Source organism: Podarcis gaigeae (genome assembly GCF_964106915.1).
Source record: "Podarcis gaigeae genome assembly, chromosome: 5".
Classification (NCBI taxonomy): domain Eukaryota; kingdom Metazoa; phylum Chordata; class Lepidosauria; order Squamata; family Lacertidae; genus Podarcis; species Podarcis gaigeae.
In genome coordinates this window covers 13,635,120-13,651,673 of record NC_139681.1, presented here as the reverse complement: position 1 = coordinate 13,651,673, position 16,554 = coordinate 13,635,120, and positions in this window count along the sequence as shown.

The window sequence follows — 16,554 nt, the reverse complement described above, 5'->3', positions numbered from 1 at the left end:
CCACAGTCTGCACAGATAACAGTTAGAATGAGCACCAAAGCAGGTAGAAGTTAAGTAGTCCTACTCCAGGTTTTGGTGACTTCCAAAGAGTCATATATAATCAGGAACAAAGCACCCTTCAACCTCGTGAGCCCTTCGGAGAGTCATTCTTGCTATCATTTTTTACAAAGAGACTTAGAAGTAGGTGTGCCTCACATTTCCTAGGCTTCTAGGAAATGACCACTTCTGTGATGCTACTATTCAGGTTTCTCAACTCATCATATCTCTCATCAGCCAGGTAGAAGAAAGGCTTTGGATGATGTAATGGTTCTAGGGGTTGCTCGTGCGTAAATCGTCGCCACACCTGGCTGGGCTACCTGGGTGAACCCTTTCTGTCTGGACAGCCACTCACCCATGGCTGTCTCAATTGCTGGCAGAATCCGTCAGTGGGCGTTTCTTGAACTTCTTCCAGCAAAGAAGTTCTTTGACGCCAAGTCCCCTCCTACTCTCCCTGCGTGGAAGTCTTCTGCGCAGGGAGGGTGTGGGCAGCGGAGGACCCATGCTCTCCCCGCTGGTCTCCGGTGAGGAGTCCTGGAGCCCCCTCGCCGATTCCCCCATCTGCCCCCCTTCTCCACTGGTGCTACGCTGATTTCCTTCCCCAGCAGATGGGCTGCCTCTCTCCCTGCTGGGACCCTCTCCGGCATCCCTCTGGAGCCTTCCCTCCGCCTCTGGCTCCAATGGCAGTTCCCTGACAGATGAGTTGTGGGAACTTGCCCGTGGGCGAGATGGATGGAGCTGTCCGTGAGATGCCCACACTTCCTGTTTCCTTTGCACCACTGAGGCATTGCTTTTAGAAAAGATAAGGTCAAGTTTTCCTGAGCATGTACCTAGGATCTCCCGCAACAAAACAAAACAAAAACAGTTTGCCTGTCAACCGAGGAACAAGTTAAAGTCAAGGGGTTGCAGCGCTCATCTCGCTTTATTGGCCGAGGGAGCCGGCGTTTATCCGCAGACAGCTTCCAGGTCATAAGGCCAGCATGACTAAGCTGCTTCTGGCGAACCAGAGCAGCGCACAGAAACACCATTTACCTTCCCGCCAGAGCAGTACCTATTTATCTACTTGCACTTTGACGTGCTTTCGAACTGCTAGGTTGGCAGGAGCAGGGACCGAGCAATGGGAGCTCACCCCGTTGCGGGTATTTGAACCACCGACCTTCTGATCAACAAGTCCTAGGCTCTGTGGTTTAACCCACAGCGCCACCCGCATCCCAAGGGAAACTAGAAGTACTTACAAAACAAATTTAAAATACTTGGTGAAGGGGCCATAGGAAAGGTGATAAAACTGATTAAGGTTCATTTGCTTGTCTCAGGGCCGTCATATGCACTGCCGGGTGAAAAGATCCGCCCAGCACCCCCAAATTTAGTTTAGCCCCCAAATTAACTTTTGTTGACTTTTTTTGGTGGGGGGGCAAACTCAAAGTTGTTGAGCTTTCTTTGGGAGGGGAAATCGCTCATCTGTAGTAATGATGCAGTGGAAAAAACTGCTACGGAGTAACAGAGCGATGGGCATGAGAGAGACTTTCGCTCCATTGCTTTTCACTGCTGCCAATAGAGAGGGACCAGTATACAGTAGGTATACATTTGGCGCCCACCAGAATTCAGCGCTCAGGTGCCCTGCACCCCATGACCCCCAGAATAATTGGGTGCACTCTCCCTACCTTGGATCAAATCTATGCTGCCACGTGCCATAAGAAAGCTGCAGAGATAGCGCAGGATAGTGCGCCCCCTGGAAATGATCTCTTTCAGCTTTTGCCTTCTGGAAGAAGGTACAGAGTTATAAAGACTAGGACTAGCCGCCTGAGAAATAGTTTCTTTTTTTAAAAAAATTATTTATTTATACAACAAGGGAAAAAAACACACAAAAAAACACAAATACCAAATTACACACAAATTACAAAAATAACCATAGACACATAATTTTCTTGGCAAACAATAAAACATCTATTGGTCTTAACACTAAAGACCCAACTTCCCGTCTGTTCCATATTTCAAATTCATATTTGTCAGGTCTGCCGGGCTCCCCGCTGTGCCCCGCTCCTGTACATTTGAACTTGGCGTGCGCGCCCAGCCGGTGACTTTCCTTCTGACCGTTTCCCCGCTTCCTGATGTGGGCGTTGCCAAACCTGACTCCTCTCCTCCCTCTGGTGGTGAGGACACTGGTCCCGACTCCTGGGACTCCCCCTCCCCACTGCGCTCTGGTGGAGACGCTGGTCCTGATCTCCAACTGCTGCTCAGGGACTCCCCGCTGGCCCCTTCCTCCTGGGGCTTCCCCCCTGGAACCCCCCTCGCTCTGGCCACCGGCGCTCCCTTCTGTGAGTCCTCCGATTCGCTAGAGAGGCTTGTGGAATAACTCTGGCCACTGTCACTGCCTGCGCCCCCCTCGTACTCCTCCTCCTCACTCTCCATTTGCTCCCCCTCCTGTGTCTCTCCTTCTGAACCCCTGACAATATTACTTATTGCCAATACACATTTTTTTCATAATTAAACTTATTCTCAATAAATTTAATTTCTTCTTTCTACCTAACAACTATTACTGAAGTTCCTCGAATGCTGCAACAGAATTTAAACTACTATATTTATTTTTCAGATATTCTTTGAAAACCTCCCATTTAGAAACAAATTCCTGTTTTGATTTATTCTTTATTTTTTCTGATAAACCATCTAATTCGGCATATTCTGTCAGCTTCTGGATCCAATCTTGTATAGAGGGGATTTCATTACTCTTCCATTTTGCTGCAATCAAAACTCTTGCTGCCGCTGTCGCATATAAAAAGATACCCTTCCTCTTTTGTGGATATCCAAATCTGTTATTCCCAGGAGGTAGGCCTCTGCTTTTTATTGAAAGAGATCTTTAGTATTTTTTGCAGTTCTGCATGAATACTCTCCCAGAATACCTGTATTTTCCTACATGTCCACCACATATGATAGAATGTTCCTGAGTCTCCGCATCTCCAACAATTACTTGACACATTTTTATACATTTTCGAAAGTTTCCATGGTGTTAGACACCATCAATGTTGCATTTTTTGAAAGTTCTCTCTAATCATGTAACAATTTGTGAATTTCCAATTGATCTTCCATAAATTTTCCCATTGGGCCATGGTTATTGAATGGCCAAAATCCTGGGATTCTGAGAAATAGTTTCTATTCAAATACGATTTTGGTTTTAAACGCAGTGTAAGATAGTCTCTATGGGAGTATATTGTATTTAATTACGGGGTATCAGAGTTTTTAGGGGGCAAACCAGGCTGGGATAGCTGGGATAGCAGACTTGTTGGTTTCTGAATGTCTGATGTAGATTTTCAATTTCGTTGTTCTGTATGAGACAATGACAATAAAGATTATCGTATCACGTTGTATTGTATTGTATTGTATTGTATTGTATTGTATCGTATCGTATCGTATCGTATCATATCGTATCGTATCATCGTATCGTAAAGACAGCTCTGGCTTGTGTGGTTTGTGTGTGTGTACTCACTTGGCTGGCCTCATCAAAGAGCCCTGGGTTTCATTCGGCAGCTCCCAGACCAAATAAGGCCTACTCAGCCTTTTGGAAACTTCTAAACCTCTGTTTAAGAAGATCAAACCTATCCATTCTGAAGAAAATCAGCCCTGAGTGCTCACTGGAAGGACAGATAATGAAGCTGAGGCTCCAATACTTTGGCCACCTCATGAGAAGAGAAGACTCCCTGGAAAAGACCCTGATGTTGGGAAAGATGGAGGGCACAAGGAGAAGGAGACGACAGAGGACGAGATGGTTGGACAGTGTTCTCGAAGCTACCAGCATGAGTTTGACCAAACTGCGGGAGGCAGTGGAAGACAGGAGGGCCTGACGTGCTCTGGTCCATGGGGTCATGAAGAGTCGGACATGACTAACCGACTAAACAACAACAACAACAACAAACCTCTGCTTTACTCCGTGTACTAGAGCTAAGATAGGAACCCTTTCAAAATCTGGAGGAGACCTCATTCGGATGATTGAATCCTGTCACCTTTGCTGTTTGTTTAAAAGATAAAAGAGACTCAGCGCCTCTCTGGCTGCATTTAGTGTTGCCACCTCCTGACCTGAGTGGAGAGCTATGGCAGAGAGCCCTGCCATATGCAGTAATCCAGGTTTCTCAACACATGACTGGATGGAAGGAAGAATGTCTCCTTCTGTTCCCATTCTTTAAGAAGAGGGTTTCTCACGCAGGTGTGTGATATTAATTGGGAAATAATGATTCACCACGCATAGGGCTTTTCCACATTTCCTTTTGCTATACTAACATTTTACCTATCTTGGACATATATCTCCGTGAGTTCAACTTCTTAGTATAAATGCTGCATGAATGGACCAGATTCTGCATGGAAATACTGCGTTTGTGTACGTACGCAAGTGAAGAAGTGTCCGTTTCTTATCCCGGAAACATTTTCCTTTAAAAATTCTTAGGAGGTTGAGCTTTGGGGGGTGACTCTAAATATAGAAGAATATGGTAAACAACATTATCTCTGTTATGCAAGTTAAGAAAGCATCGGAAGGCAAAATGTGTAACCAATCCCCCCACCACTCAGGACAATTGCAATTTCAAGCCCACTCATCCAAAGACGATCAAATGCTAATCGCGTATACACGTGCCAAAATTTATTGGCATGTACAGGCGTATTGGGTTGCACTGTGTTGTAAATAACAAATTGCCCTTTTCCCTTATGGGGTATCCAAGAGCCCATATAGAGTCCTTTCATAGGTTCCCTATTGGTAGGAGAAAATAACAGAGGCCAACCAGAGAATATTGAGAAGCAAAGCAGCTAGTAAGCTTGATCTTTATTGATCTGTTGCAACAGGGTGCTCCCCTCACACGCAGGAAAGGAAGAGGACCCAGAAAAATGGCATGCAAGGCCTTATAAAGACTTTTGAAATTCCCATCCTGTAGATCAAGACCACCCCCCAGAAACCTCAGACCACCCCTCAGATACATCACACCTTCACACAAAAAAGCTGTCTAAAAGAGAACATTTGCATGTTGTTTTTCTCCTGTCACTGTTTATCTCCTGTCTGGCAGGTTACTTGATTGGATTGCCTGAGGAGCCTGGCCATTCTTTTGTAGTGATAAATACTTAGTTCCTGGAAAATGTCACAGGCTCACACCCTATTCAAACACCCTTAAGACAGGATTTGTGAAGGAAAAGACAATGGGGAGGCTTTCCCACTTTGACCTTGCAGAGAAAACATTTGATCAGTTTAGGAATCAAAATGGTTCCAGGTTGGTCTTCCTGTGCTGATCTATGTATGTGTGGTTATGAACATTACCATATATCTAAGACTATAAAATTCCCATCACAGCTGTTAACACAATGTATCTGCTCAAATCAAGGAACAGAACAGCCAGAAATTTCATTTTGTAGGGCTCTGGAACGCCTGGAATGACTCTGACAGCTTTCACAATGCTCTGGATTGTGGCACAGTTCGATGGCCGTAAGATCTGGAAGAGAGGAGGAAATCATTACTGCTTCTTGGCAAGGAAGTGGCTTTCCCAGCATGGTTGGAGAGTCTGGCACCGAGGGAAGGGAAGTTGTGAATGACCGGTGGCAAAGAGACGGGCCTTTATCAGCAAAGGAGTGAAAGTGAGCCCCCGTTCAGGTGATACATGCTTTTGTGGTGATAACCACACCGCCCATAACAACCTCCAGCACACAGTGTCTGGGGAAAGCTGTGGAGCGGCTCAGTTGCAGCCACCCATTTGTTTGAATCACCTGCCCTCTTAACTCTTGTCCATTGGAAGGAGATGGACTGGGTTGGTTCAAGGAGAGATCAATGCTTCTGAAATATACTCGGAGTCGAGAGTGGATTTCATGCTCTTCATTCAGCTCATAGTGGTGAGGAGGAATGGAAGTTCTGCCAAAGTATCTGCTTTATATACATTATTTACACAATGGGCTGCACGTGATTGGCTAATTCCGGAATTCTCCTGTAGGCCAATCAGGTTGTGGATTTACTTCCACCTGGAGCTAGATTGGGTGGCTCCTGCAGACCAGTCATACTGCTGCATTGTTCTAGGACCAATCAGACTGCTGCATTCTGAATCCTATTGTTCTAGGACCAATCAGACTGCTGCATTTTGGATCCTATTCAACTCAGTACATAACAGCTTCGTTGGAACAGAGTGAGGTAGCAACTGCCTTGACATTCTTAAAGAGGACTTCCCAAGACCCAGGAGATTTAAGGATGCCTTTTTTTGGATATTCCATTACAAAGGCTTAGGTAACTCTGAGATTGACAGTATTTCGTACGAGGGATTTGAGAACGTCAGGTTTCTGCAGCTAAAATGGCTTAGCAAATGCACTTTAAAAAGAATTGGGGTCTTTTGAAGTTAGGAAAGGGAAGGGGAACGGCACTGAAAAATGTAGAAGGTAAAGGTAAAGGACCCCTGACAGTTAAGGCCAGTCGCGAACGACTCTGGGGTTGCGGCACTCATCTCGCTTTACAGGCTGAGGGAGCCGGTGTTTGTCCGCAGACAGTTTTTCTGGGTCATGTGGCCAGAAACCAGAGCAGTGCATGGAAACACCATTTACCTTCCCAATGGAAGGTTGCTAGGTTGGCAGGAGCTGTGGCCGAGCAACAGGAGCTCACTCTGTTGTGGGGATTCGAACCGCCGACCTTCTGATTGGCAAGCCCAAGAGGCTCAGTGGTTTAGACCACAGCACCACCCGTGTCCCACTGAAAAATGTAGGGCAAACAAAATATTCACAGAGAAATGTGTAAATGCCATGCAAGCAAATGAGGATGAGAGCTCAGTAGAGACTGGAAATAATCTTAACCTCTGTGTAACCAAATGAGAAGGGACGCGGGTGGCGCTGTGGGTTAAACCACAGAGCCTAGGACTTGCCGATCAGAAGGTCGGCGGTTTGAATCCCCGCAACGGGGTGAGCTCCCATTGTTTGGTCCCAGCTCCTGCCAACCTAGCAGTTCGAAAGCACATCAAAGTGCAAGTAGATAAACAGGTACTGCTCTGGTGAGAAGGTAAACGGCATTTCCGTGCACTGCTCTGGTTCGCCAGAAGCGGCTTAGTCCTGCTGACCACATGACCCAGAATCTGTACGCCGGCTCCCTCAGCCAGTAAAGCGAGATGAGCGCCACAACCCCAGAGTTGGTCACGACTGGACCTAATGGTCAGGGGTCTCTTTACCTTTTTTAACCAAATGAGGGTGAATGTTCAGTAAACAGATCATCTGGAAAAGCTCTTACATGGTGCAAACTTTGGATGAGGTAGTTGTGGAGAATGTTTATATGTTACGCCTTCCTGGAAAACACAAGCTGTGAGATGTTCTGTACTTCAAATGTCTAAAGGTGAAGGTGCACTATGGAGATAATATTTAGGAAAGCAAGTTGGGTGGTTGCACTGCAACAAGTGACCTGTGGAACAAATGGCTCTGTTTAAAGCTCTTCTGCTTTGAAAGACCAACTTCTGCTGGGCTTCCGGATAGCTGAAGAGGCACCTCTAGATAGGTGGCTGCTTCCTTTTGTATCATCTTTCTTTTTTGTTTTCCGAACAACCGGGATGGACGCAAGCAGACTCCTCTCACCAGCTCAAGCAGCCCAACCAGCATGCCTGTCACACTTACATATTAATCAGTGAAAGTTAATTTGCGAGAACGTTAATGAATACAAATTGCTCCCAAAGGCTCTGTGCGGGGCCTGCAATACATTATTCCTCCTCTAAGCCATAATGGGTCTTATTATCTTCCAATGAGAGACTGCTGTCAAGGCACTGAAGGATGGGCAGAGATGATGAAGACAAATGATCTCGTTTAGATGTACGCGGTTCAATCAGAGCTGTGGCTTGTCATTCTCAGTAATTGGAGACAGGTGCTGGGGACAACAGGCAGTCAAGCGTGTGAAAACACACACACACACACACACACACACAGACACACACACACGAACTTTGCCTCCTTCATGAGACTTTGAGAACAGCTAACCACAGCCTTTATAGAAGCTGCTCAGTCTAAGTTTCCATCATTGCTTGCCCAAGACCAGACTTCCACACTTCAGTGACCAGTGCAATATAGAAAAATGTAGCAACTACGGTGGTACCTCAGGTTACATACACTTCAGGTTACATACGCTTCAGGTTACAGACTCCGCTAACCCAGAAATAGTGCTTCAGGTGAAGAACTTTGCTTCAGGATGAGAACAGAAACCGGGCTCCGGCGGCACGGCAGCAGCAGGAGGCCCCATTAGCTAAAGTGGTGCTTCAGGTTAAGAACAGTTTCAGGTTAAGTACGGACCTCTGGAATGAATTAAGTACTTAACCTGAGGTACCACTGTATTATAAACTTACTTTTTGAAGGCTTTAAAATAAGTTGGGGAGCCCAACTTGTAGATGGTACTGTACACAATCCTTGCAAATGTCAACAAATGACAGTTTGACTTTACCTCCGAAGGCACACTCTTCCTTCGTCTCCTGTGACAGAGGGATGCCAACCAGGGGTACAGGTGGGCAATGAACACCACTTTCTCCCCACAATTAGGGTCGGGTGCAGTGCTTTTCGTCTAGAAAAAGAGGTGCTGCTACACACCATGAAGTTGTTACAGCAAGTGCCACACTTTAAACCAGCACTTTCCTTTCAGCAAAAAAAAAAAAAAAAAAAAAAAAGTACCCTTGAGAACTCCCAGGGGAAAAAAACACACTGGCTGGGTGCTATATTGATATATCAACCAAAACCGGTTAGAAGTCCATATCGTGATATTGGTTTCATGACTGGCAATACATCGTGAATCATTATGTGTGTTAGGGCTGGGCGATTTATTGTCCAAAACTATGTTGCTCCATCCTTATATCAGACATTGTGATATATCAGTATATATGATGTTTAAAGGTAAAGGTACTCCTGACCATTAGGTCCAGCCGTGGACGACTCTGGGGTTGTGCACTCATCTCGCTTTTGTTGGCCGAGGGAGCCAGCGTACAGCTTCCGGGTCATGTGGCCAGCATGACTAAGCCACTTCTGGCGAATCAGAGCAGCGCACACAGAAACGCCATTTACCTTCCCACTGGAGTGGTACCTATTTATCTACCTGCACTTTGACGTGCTTTTGAACTGCTAGGTGGGCAGGAGCTGGGACCAAGCAATGGGAGCTCACCCCGTTGCGGGGATTCGAACTGCCGAGCTTCCGATCGACAAGCCCTAGACTCGGGTGGTGCTGTGGGTTAAACTACAGAGCCTAGGACTTGCCGATCAGAAGGTCGGCGGTTCGAATCCCCGTGACGGGGTGAGCGCCCGTTGCTCGGTCCCTGCTCCTGTCAACCTAGCAGTTCAAAAGCACGTCAAAGTGCAAGTAGATAAATAGGTACCACTCCAGCGGGAAGGTAAACAGCGTTTCCATGTGCTGCTCTGGTTTGCCAGAAGCAGCTTAGTCATGCTGGCCTTATGACCTGGAAGCTGTCTGCGGATAAACGCCGGCTCCCTCAGCCAATAAAGCGAGATGAGCGCTGCAACCCCAAAGTCGGTCACAACTGGACCTAATGGTCAGGGGTCCCTTTACCTTTAGTCCTTTTTACAGAGGCAAGCCATTGCAGGAACCAGGCTGATGTGACTGTAAACAAGTGTGGGTTTGGGGGGGGGGGCTGAATTAAATGGTATAGGTGCAGACTACCTCCTGGATAAAGACAACATGACACAAGTGATGCAAAAATCATGGATGCATGAGAATCCACCTTAAACTGCTATGTGTACCTAATAGGAATTACTTTTGAAGCACACATCTAAAATAGCAACCTGGAAAGCCTGTTGTCCTACGATTGAAGAATTTCAGGTCTGATTTATGGTGGAGGGCCTGCCCTGCCGCTTTTTGCAGTGTCCTCAGTTTTTGCAGACCCCTCTGACCGTTGGCACTTACAGGAGCAGGGGCTGCTGTACTCAGTGTCCCACCATTATTTAATATAAGTCCATGTGACAGCTGACGAAAAGCTAAAAGCAGTACAGTGGTACCTCTACTTACGGATGTGATCTGTTCCGGGGTGCTGTTGCACCCGAAAAGTCCGTAAGTAGAGAGCCACTTCTTCGCACAACGCAGCAGATCACTCCTGCGCATGTGCGAAGCGGCGGATCCGGTGTTGTAAACAAAAATTGCCCTTTTCCCTTATGGGGTATCTAAGAGCCCATATAGAGTCCTTACATAGGTTCCCTATTGGTAGGAGAAAATAACAGAGGACAACCAGAGAATATTGAGAAGCAAAGCAGCTAGTAAGCTTGATCTTTATTGAACTGTTGCAACAGGGTGCTCCCCTCACACGCAGGAGAGAGGAGGGACCCAGAAATATGGCGTGCAAGGCCTTATAAAGACTTTTGAAATTGCCACCCTGTAGATCAAGACCACCCCCAGAAACATCATACATACATCACAGAAGGGGTGTAACCTAAGACCACCCCTCAGATACATCACACCTACATCACAGAAAAGGCGGTCTAAAACAGAAATTTGAATATTGTTTTTCTCCTGTTGTTGTTTATCTCCTGTCTGGCAGGTTACTTGATTGGATTGCCAGTCTTTTGTAGTGATAAATACTTATGTAGTTCCTGGGCCAGGTCACAGGCTCACACCCTGTTCAAACACAGACATACCCTTAAGACAGGATTTGTGAAGGAAAAGACAATGGGAGGTTTCCCACTTTGACCACGCAGAGAAAACATTTGCTCAGTTTAGGAATAAAAATGACTTCAGGTGCTGATCTATGTACGTGCGGTTATGAACATTGCCATATATCTGAGACCTCAAAATTCCTATCACACCGGAAGCAAACACTTTCGGGTTTGCTGCGTTCGTAACCTGAAAAAAAAACGCAACGTGAAGCAAATGCAACTCGAGGTATGGCTGTAGGTCTTTTTGCAGAAGTGATGGAATAGCCCAGCTTCTCTCTACTCTGCTGCTTGATGGAGTGGTTCCCATTAAGTGGCAGCTGAGCAGGAGCAATAATATTCCTCCCACCAACATACAACCCTTTCTCTTTAGCTGGTGGTGGTCAGGGAAAAAGCAGCTCAGCTGGTTGGGCATTGTAAGACCAAACTATAAGAAAAACATACCTTATGTAAGGGAACAGAGACACCTGGTGGTCCATGAAGTAACTGCAGACTTTAAAGTTTACCAAACTCCACCCTCCAGTTTTTTAGGGGGACTACAGTTCCCATCATCCCTGACCACTGGTCCTGTTAGCTAGGGATGATGGGAGTTGTAGTCCCCAAACAGCTGGAGGGCTGAGTTTGGGGGTGCCTGGTTAATACCATATATTGTTTAAAAAGTTGGGTGCCTCCCCCTCTCTCTGCAAGAGCTCATGGGGTCCTAGGGTCTGTGGTCCTTTGGAGAACTTTATTATGTTTTTACTGTAATTTTACTGGTGTTAGCCTCCCTGAGCCCACTTTTGCCTGGGGAGGGTGGGGTATAAATAAATTTTATTATTATTATTATTATTATTATTATTATTATTATTATTATTATTATTGACATCAGGCATCCAGTTAGCAAAAAGGGAGACTAAGCATCTCCTCGAGTCCACAGGCTTTCAGTTTCCTTCTCCTAGCAAAATGGCAAGTTCTGTCTTGATGCAACAAAGAACAGTAACAAAACAAAACAAAACAAAAAAAAGGGGGGAGAACCAATCAATAATTGTTGACAACCATTGCTCCCCGTTCCTTGACTTGAGCTTTGCTTGTAGGCTCAAAGGACGTTTCAAAACTACTTGCTCCCTTCCTTCGACTCTCCTTCCTTGGAGAGGTTCTTAAGCAGGGGTTGGATGGCAACCTGTCGTGATGCTAGGGCTGAAATTCCCACATTGCAGGCTAGATGACCCTCAAGGTCCGTTCCAACTTTACGATTCTATGACCCTTTTCTTTCCTTCGCACAGGGAGCGATGATGCATTTCAGAGCGCTGTGTTTTTTGCTTGCTTGCGCCAAACATCTTTTGCCTGCCTTCTCTTTTATTCTCAGGACCTGTTCCTTTTGCTTTCTTTTTTTTGTCATTTTTTAATATGTCTTGGCTTGAAACTCACATTCTTTGGAGAAGTGTCAAGCAGATGCTTATAATTTCAGCAGGGGGTTCCCTACTCCTGGGGCTCACATCACATCATAAGCATAGCTGTCAACTGTCCGTTATTTGGTGGGAAAGTCCCTTATCCCAGCGCCGTGTCCCGCTGCTGTCCCTTATTGATGATGTCCTGTAAATTTCCTGGGTTTCAAAGGAAGCAGCTCCTCTCCCTCCCTCCCTGCTGGCCAGGGAGGAGGGAGGCTCCAACTGTGTTGCTTGGCTGCGTTGCTCACCCAATAAGGAGTCTAAGAATGACTGGGGGGTGGAGCTTGCATGCCTTGTGCCGATCAAATCAGCCGCATTGCCTGGGGACTCACCTTTGCTCAGCGCTTCCCAGCGGAGAGGTGACGGTGGTTTTCCTTGCTGCATCCCTTTTGCCGGGTTGCTGCACTGTGGGAACCACCGCTTGAGACTTCGTTTGACCGCTGGCTGGGCTTTCTGCCTTTGGCTCGGAGGGGCTCAGAAGTCGAACATAACTGTGCTCGGAATCAGATGGATACGTCATTGACGGCCCACTCACCCTTGCCGGGGAAAAGGTCTGTATGGAGCGGGGGCACATGGTGGGGGAAAGAAAAGTGGGAGGGGGCAGCTTTTGGATTTGTTTTGGAGGCTCCTTCGATTGACTGTTATGGGGGAAAGGAAAGGAGCTGGTTGACTAAAATCCCTTATTTCGGCTGCTGATCCCTTCTTTTTGACGCTGCTGGTCCCTTATTTTCAAATCTGTAAGTTGATAGCTATGATCATAAGGGGACCTCTGGGAAGAATTGCAGGGCTTTTCCCACACACCCATTCTAAGACTCGGGAACTGACCTTAGGCCGTCCTTACGTCCCTGACTGTTCTTAGGATCTTGATTAGATGGTGACCAAGGAAAGAAATGGGATCCTCCTCACTGAGGGTCCTGGTTGCTCGCGGGCCCTAGAGGCGACCCCACAGGGCTAAAATTGTTAGTGGCGTAGTTAGCCTCCCCCCCCCCCCCTGGGATCACGCCAGGCTGTTTTGGCCAATCACGTGAGGTGGCATGATCCCTGAGCTCTGTATATGTGGCAACGCAACGCAATTTGGGGCACTTGCCTTGCGCTGCTGGACACCCGCCCCCCCTTTTTTGTGATGGCAGCCTCCAAATCTTTGATATACTTTTATTTGTTGTTGTCTTAAAGGGCCACCCACAGAAGTGTATGTACGTTTGTTTGGGAGCCCTGCACTCCCAATCGCAGAGTCATTATAGGGCTGTAGAATATGTTCATTTTTTCCTCAATCACTCTGACTCCACATTTTCACTGTAGAAAGCCTAGGTTGTTTCAGATTTTACTCATTTCCATTTCTTTTGTTCTGAGGCATCAATTTGGCAGCATTTCCCCCTCGATAAGCACATTTTAAGATGTTTTGTGCTGCTGTGTTTGGCAGTCGCCATTTTGATTTTTCTCTCAGAATGGCTAGACACAGTGTTGTTCCTGGGCATTTGGGAAGACAATGGCAGTTCTCAATGGTGGCGGCCATCTTGTTCCCCTAAAACGCCCCCCTTTTTTGTTGTTAAGCTGTGTTGCTCTGGCCTTGCTTTGGTTTGGGTCGCCTGTTTTGGAACAGGGGCTGGGTAGGAATTTTTCCTTTTGGCAGATTGGCTTTGGCCACTTGGTTTTTACCCAGCCCCTCAGCAATTGCCACAACTTATAAGGTTTGGCGGTTAGGTGTTGGCTTATTGGAATGTGTGGGAGGGGAGGTGCGGCCATCACCTACCCCTCCTGGAAAAGGATATTCCGGTAAGGGAATCTGGGGGTTCTGGTTCTCGTCCGATGTCCGCTTGAGGGGCTAGGGCCATGCCAGGACCACAGGAACCCCGGGGTGAGCTTCGGTTGGTCTTCATCCATGTTGCTACCTCGTTTGGTGTTTACCCTTTCAGACTACCAGCCAGAGAGGCGGAGTCAGTTATAGTCTATAGCCAATGCCTAAACCAATACCGATCATCTTTGGCCAAAATTTGCCCAATAACTTAAACTAACATTTGTGTCTGTGTGAAGTTATTTACAAGGGGGGTTTGGGGGCCTCAAAACGCAAATGTATTAACTTGGCCTAGTTGTTAGCACCTGAAATATACTTGGAGTCGAGAGTGGATTTCATGCTCTTTATCCAGCTCATGGGACGCAGGTGGCGCTGTGGGTTAAAGCCTCAGCGCCTAGGACTTGCCGATCGAAAGGTCGGCGGTTCGAATCCCTGCGGCGGGGTGCGCTTCCGCTGCTCGGTCCCAGCGCCTGCCAACCTAGCAGTTCGAAAGCACCTCCGGGTGCAAGTAGATAAATAGGGACCGCTTACCAGCGGGAAGGTAAACGGCGTTTCCGTGTGCGGCTCTGGCTCGCCAGATGCAGCTTTGTCACGCTGGCCACGTGACCCGGAAGTGTCTCCGGACAGCGCTGGCCCCTGGCCTCTTAAGTGAGATGGGCGCACAACCCCAGAGTCTGTCAAGACTGGCCCGTACGGGCAGGGATACCTTTACCTTTACCTTTATCCAGCTCATAGTGGTGAGGAGGAATGGAAGTTCCCCCAGAATGTCTGCTTTATTTATTGTTTACACAATGGGCCCCACGTGATTGGCTAATTCCGGAATTCTCCTGTAGGCCAATCAGGTTGTGGATTCACTTCTACCTGGAGCTGGATTGGGTGGCTCCTGCGGACCAGTCATACTGCTGAATTGTTCTAGGACCAATCAGACTGCTGCATTCTGAATCCTATTGTTGTAGGACCAATCAGACTGCCGCATTCTGAATCCTATTGTTCTAGGACCAATCAGACTGCTGCATTTTGGATCCTATTCAACTCAGTACATAACAGCACCCAAGAAGAAGTGCTCTTTCTGGAGTGTCTTGTACTATTGCAGTCATAACAGTTCTTATAGAAGCAGCTGAAGGCTGGAACCAGAGAGGACTCCGAAAAGTCTGGTGCTAGGGTTGAAAAACAGCAGCATTTATTTGACTGGCATACAGCTACTATCTTCCCTCCTGGCTCCAGATGGAAAAGGAAGTATTACGTACTTGCCCTGAAATTGTGTTACGTAAATACATAAAAAGCACAACCTGCTCTTGCAGGGCCAGGTTGGGGTCTTTCCCCCCCCCCAAGAACTATAGCCTGGCCTAGACATGCAGAAAAACACTGGTAAAACCCAGAGGGGGTAAAGTGGACTGCAGCCGGGGACCGCGGTTTCGAATGCATTTGACATGTTTAAACCATCCTCTAAAAGTAAAACAGCAAACTCTAGCATACCAATAAGATCCATAACCCGTGTCAAGTTGTATTAATTTCCTTTGTGCGGAGAGTTTTTTTTATTTAGGTTTTAAGGCAAGAAAGCATTTAAAATGGTGTGTCAAAAGTTGCAGAGTTCATTCTCAAAACTCTGGCGTAGTTTTTCATCCGTTGTATACATAGACCAGGCAGCAGAGGTTGGCTGCGAGGTGTGTCTTCTGAGCTGCGGCCCACAAAAAAAACCACAATGGGTAAAATTCTGTTCTTCAGTCTAAAATCTTACTAACGCCCCTGTTCTTAATTTTCTTGTGACTCAAATCATGTTGCTGAATGTAAGCTATAGCTGGAGCCAAAGTCTTTCAAACTGAAATGGGAATCATGCTTTTGCACTTAAAGCTTGCTTATTTTAATGTTTTTTTTCATTCAAACATTTGGAAAGATGGGCTATGAGTTAAAAAAGAAAAGGAATAACATGAATCTTTAGTTTATCGTGTCTGCATAAGATCAATGGGGTCGTATTCAGTTCAGTAGTCTTGGAGACCATAATTGAGCAAGATGTTTTCATTCGCAAACTGTTTTGAATCAAACTGGTACAAATAATTTGTCCCATGTATGCAGTTTTAAATATGACATTTAATATGTGTACAACCTTGTAATGTAATATTTCTGCAGCTAAATTTGGCTAATGATAACACAGAAGAGAAGAACGGAAAGGAAGGGAAAAGCAACTCATAATCTGGAGGTTAAAAAACTCTCTTGGTCCACCCACAGGAAGAAAGTACATCAGTACCTAGCTATATGTTTTACCTTAAATGAAGTTCTGCATCATTTAAGGCGATACATACGTCAAAACCCTGAACTACTTCCGGCCAGTGCGAGTTGCAGGGCTCTTCAGCTCTGTTCATTATAGTGAGACTCAGAATCAGGCTGGTGAGAGCAGAAACTCCAAACTCACCCTCGGAACAATTTGATCATGAGGAACATTTGGCTGTGTTTGATGGTCTTGGTCTTCTTGTAGCAGCTCGTGATTTAAACACAAGCAATTTATTATCATTTTGCAGAGCAAGGTGCAGTATTGCAGGCAAAAGTCTGTGTTGAAACTCTTAATGTGGGATGCGATACATAAGTAGCAGTCAAGTACAACATTCCTTGTTTTCCTAGAGTGGACATGCAGGGGAATGTTTGGTCCAGCCAGTCAAAAACTTCCTGTTTCCTCCTGGCTGG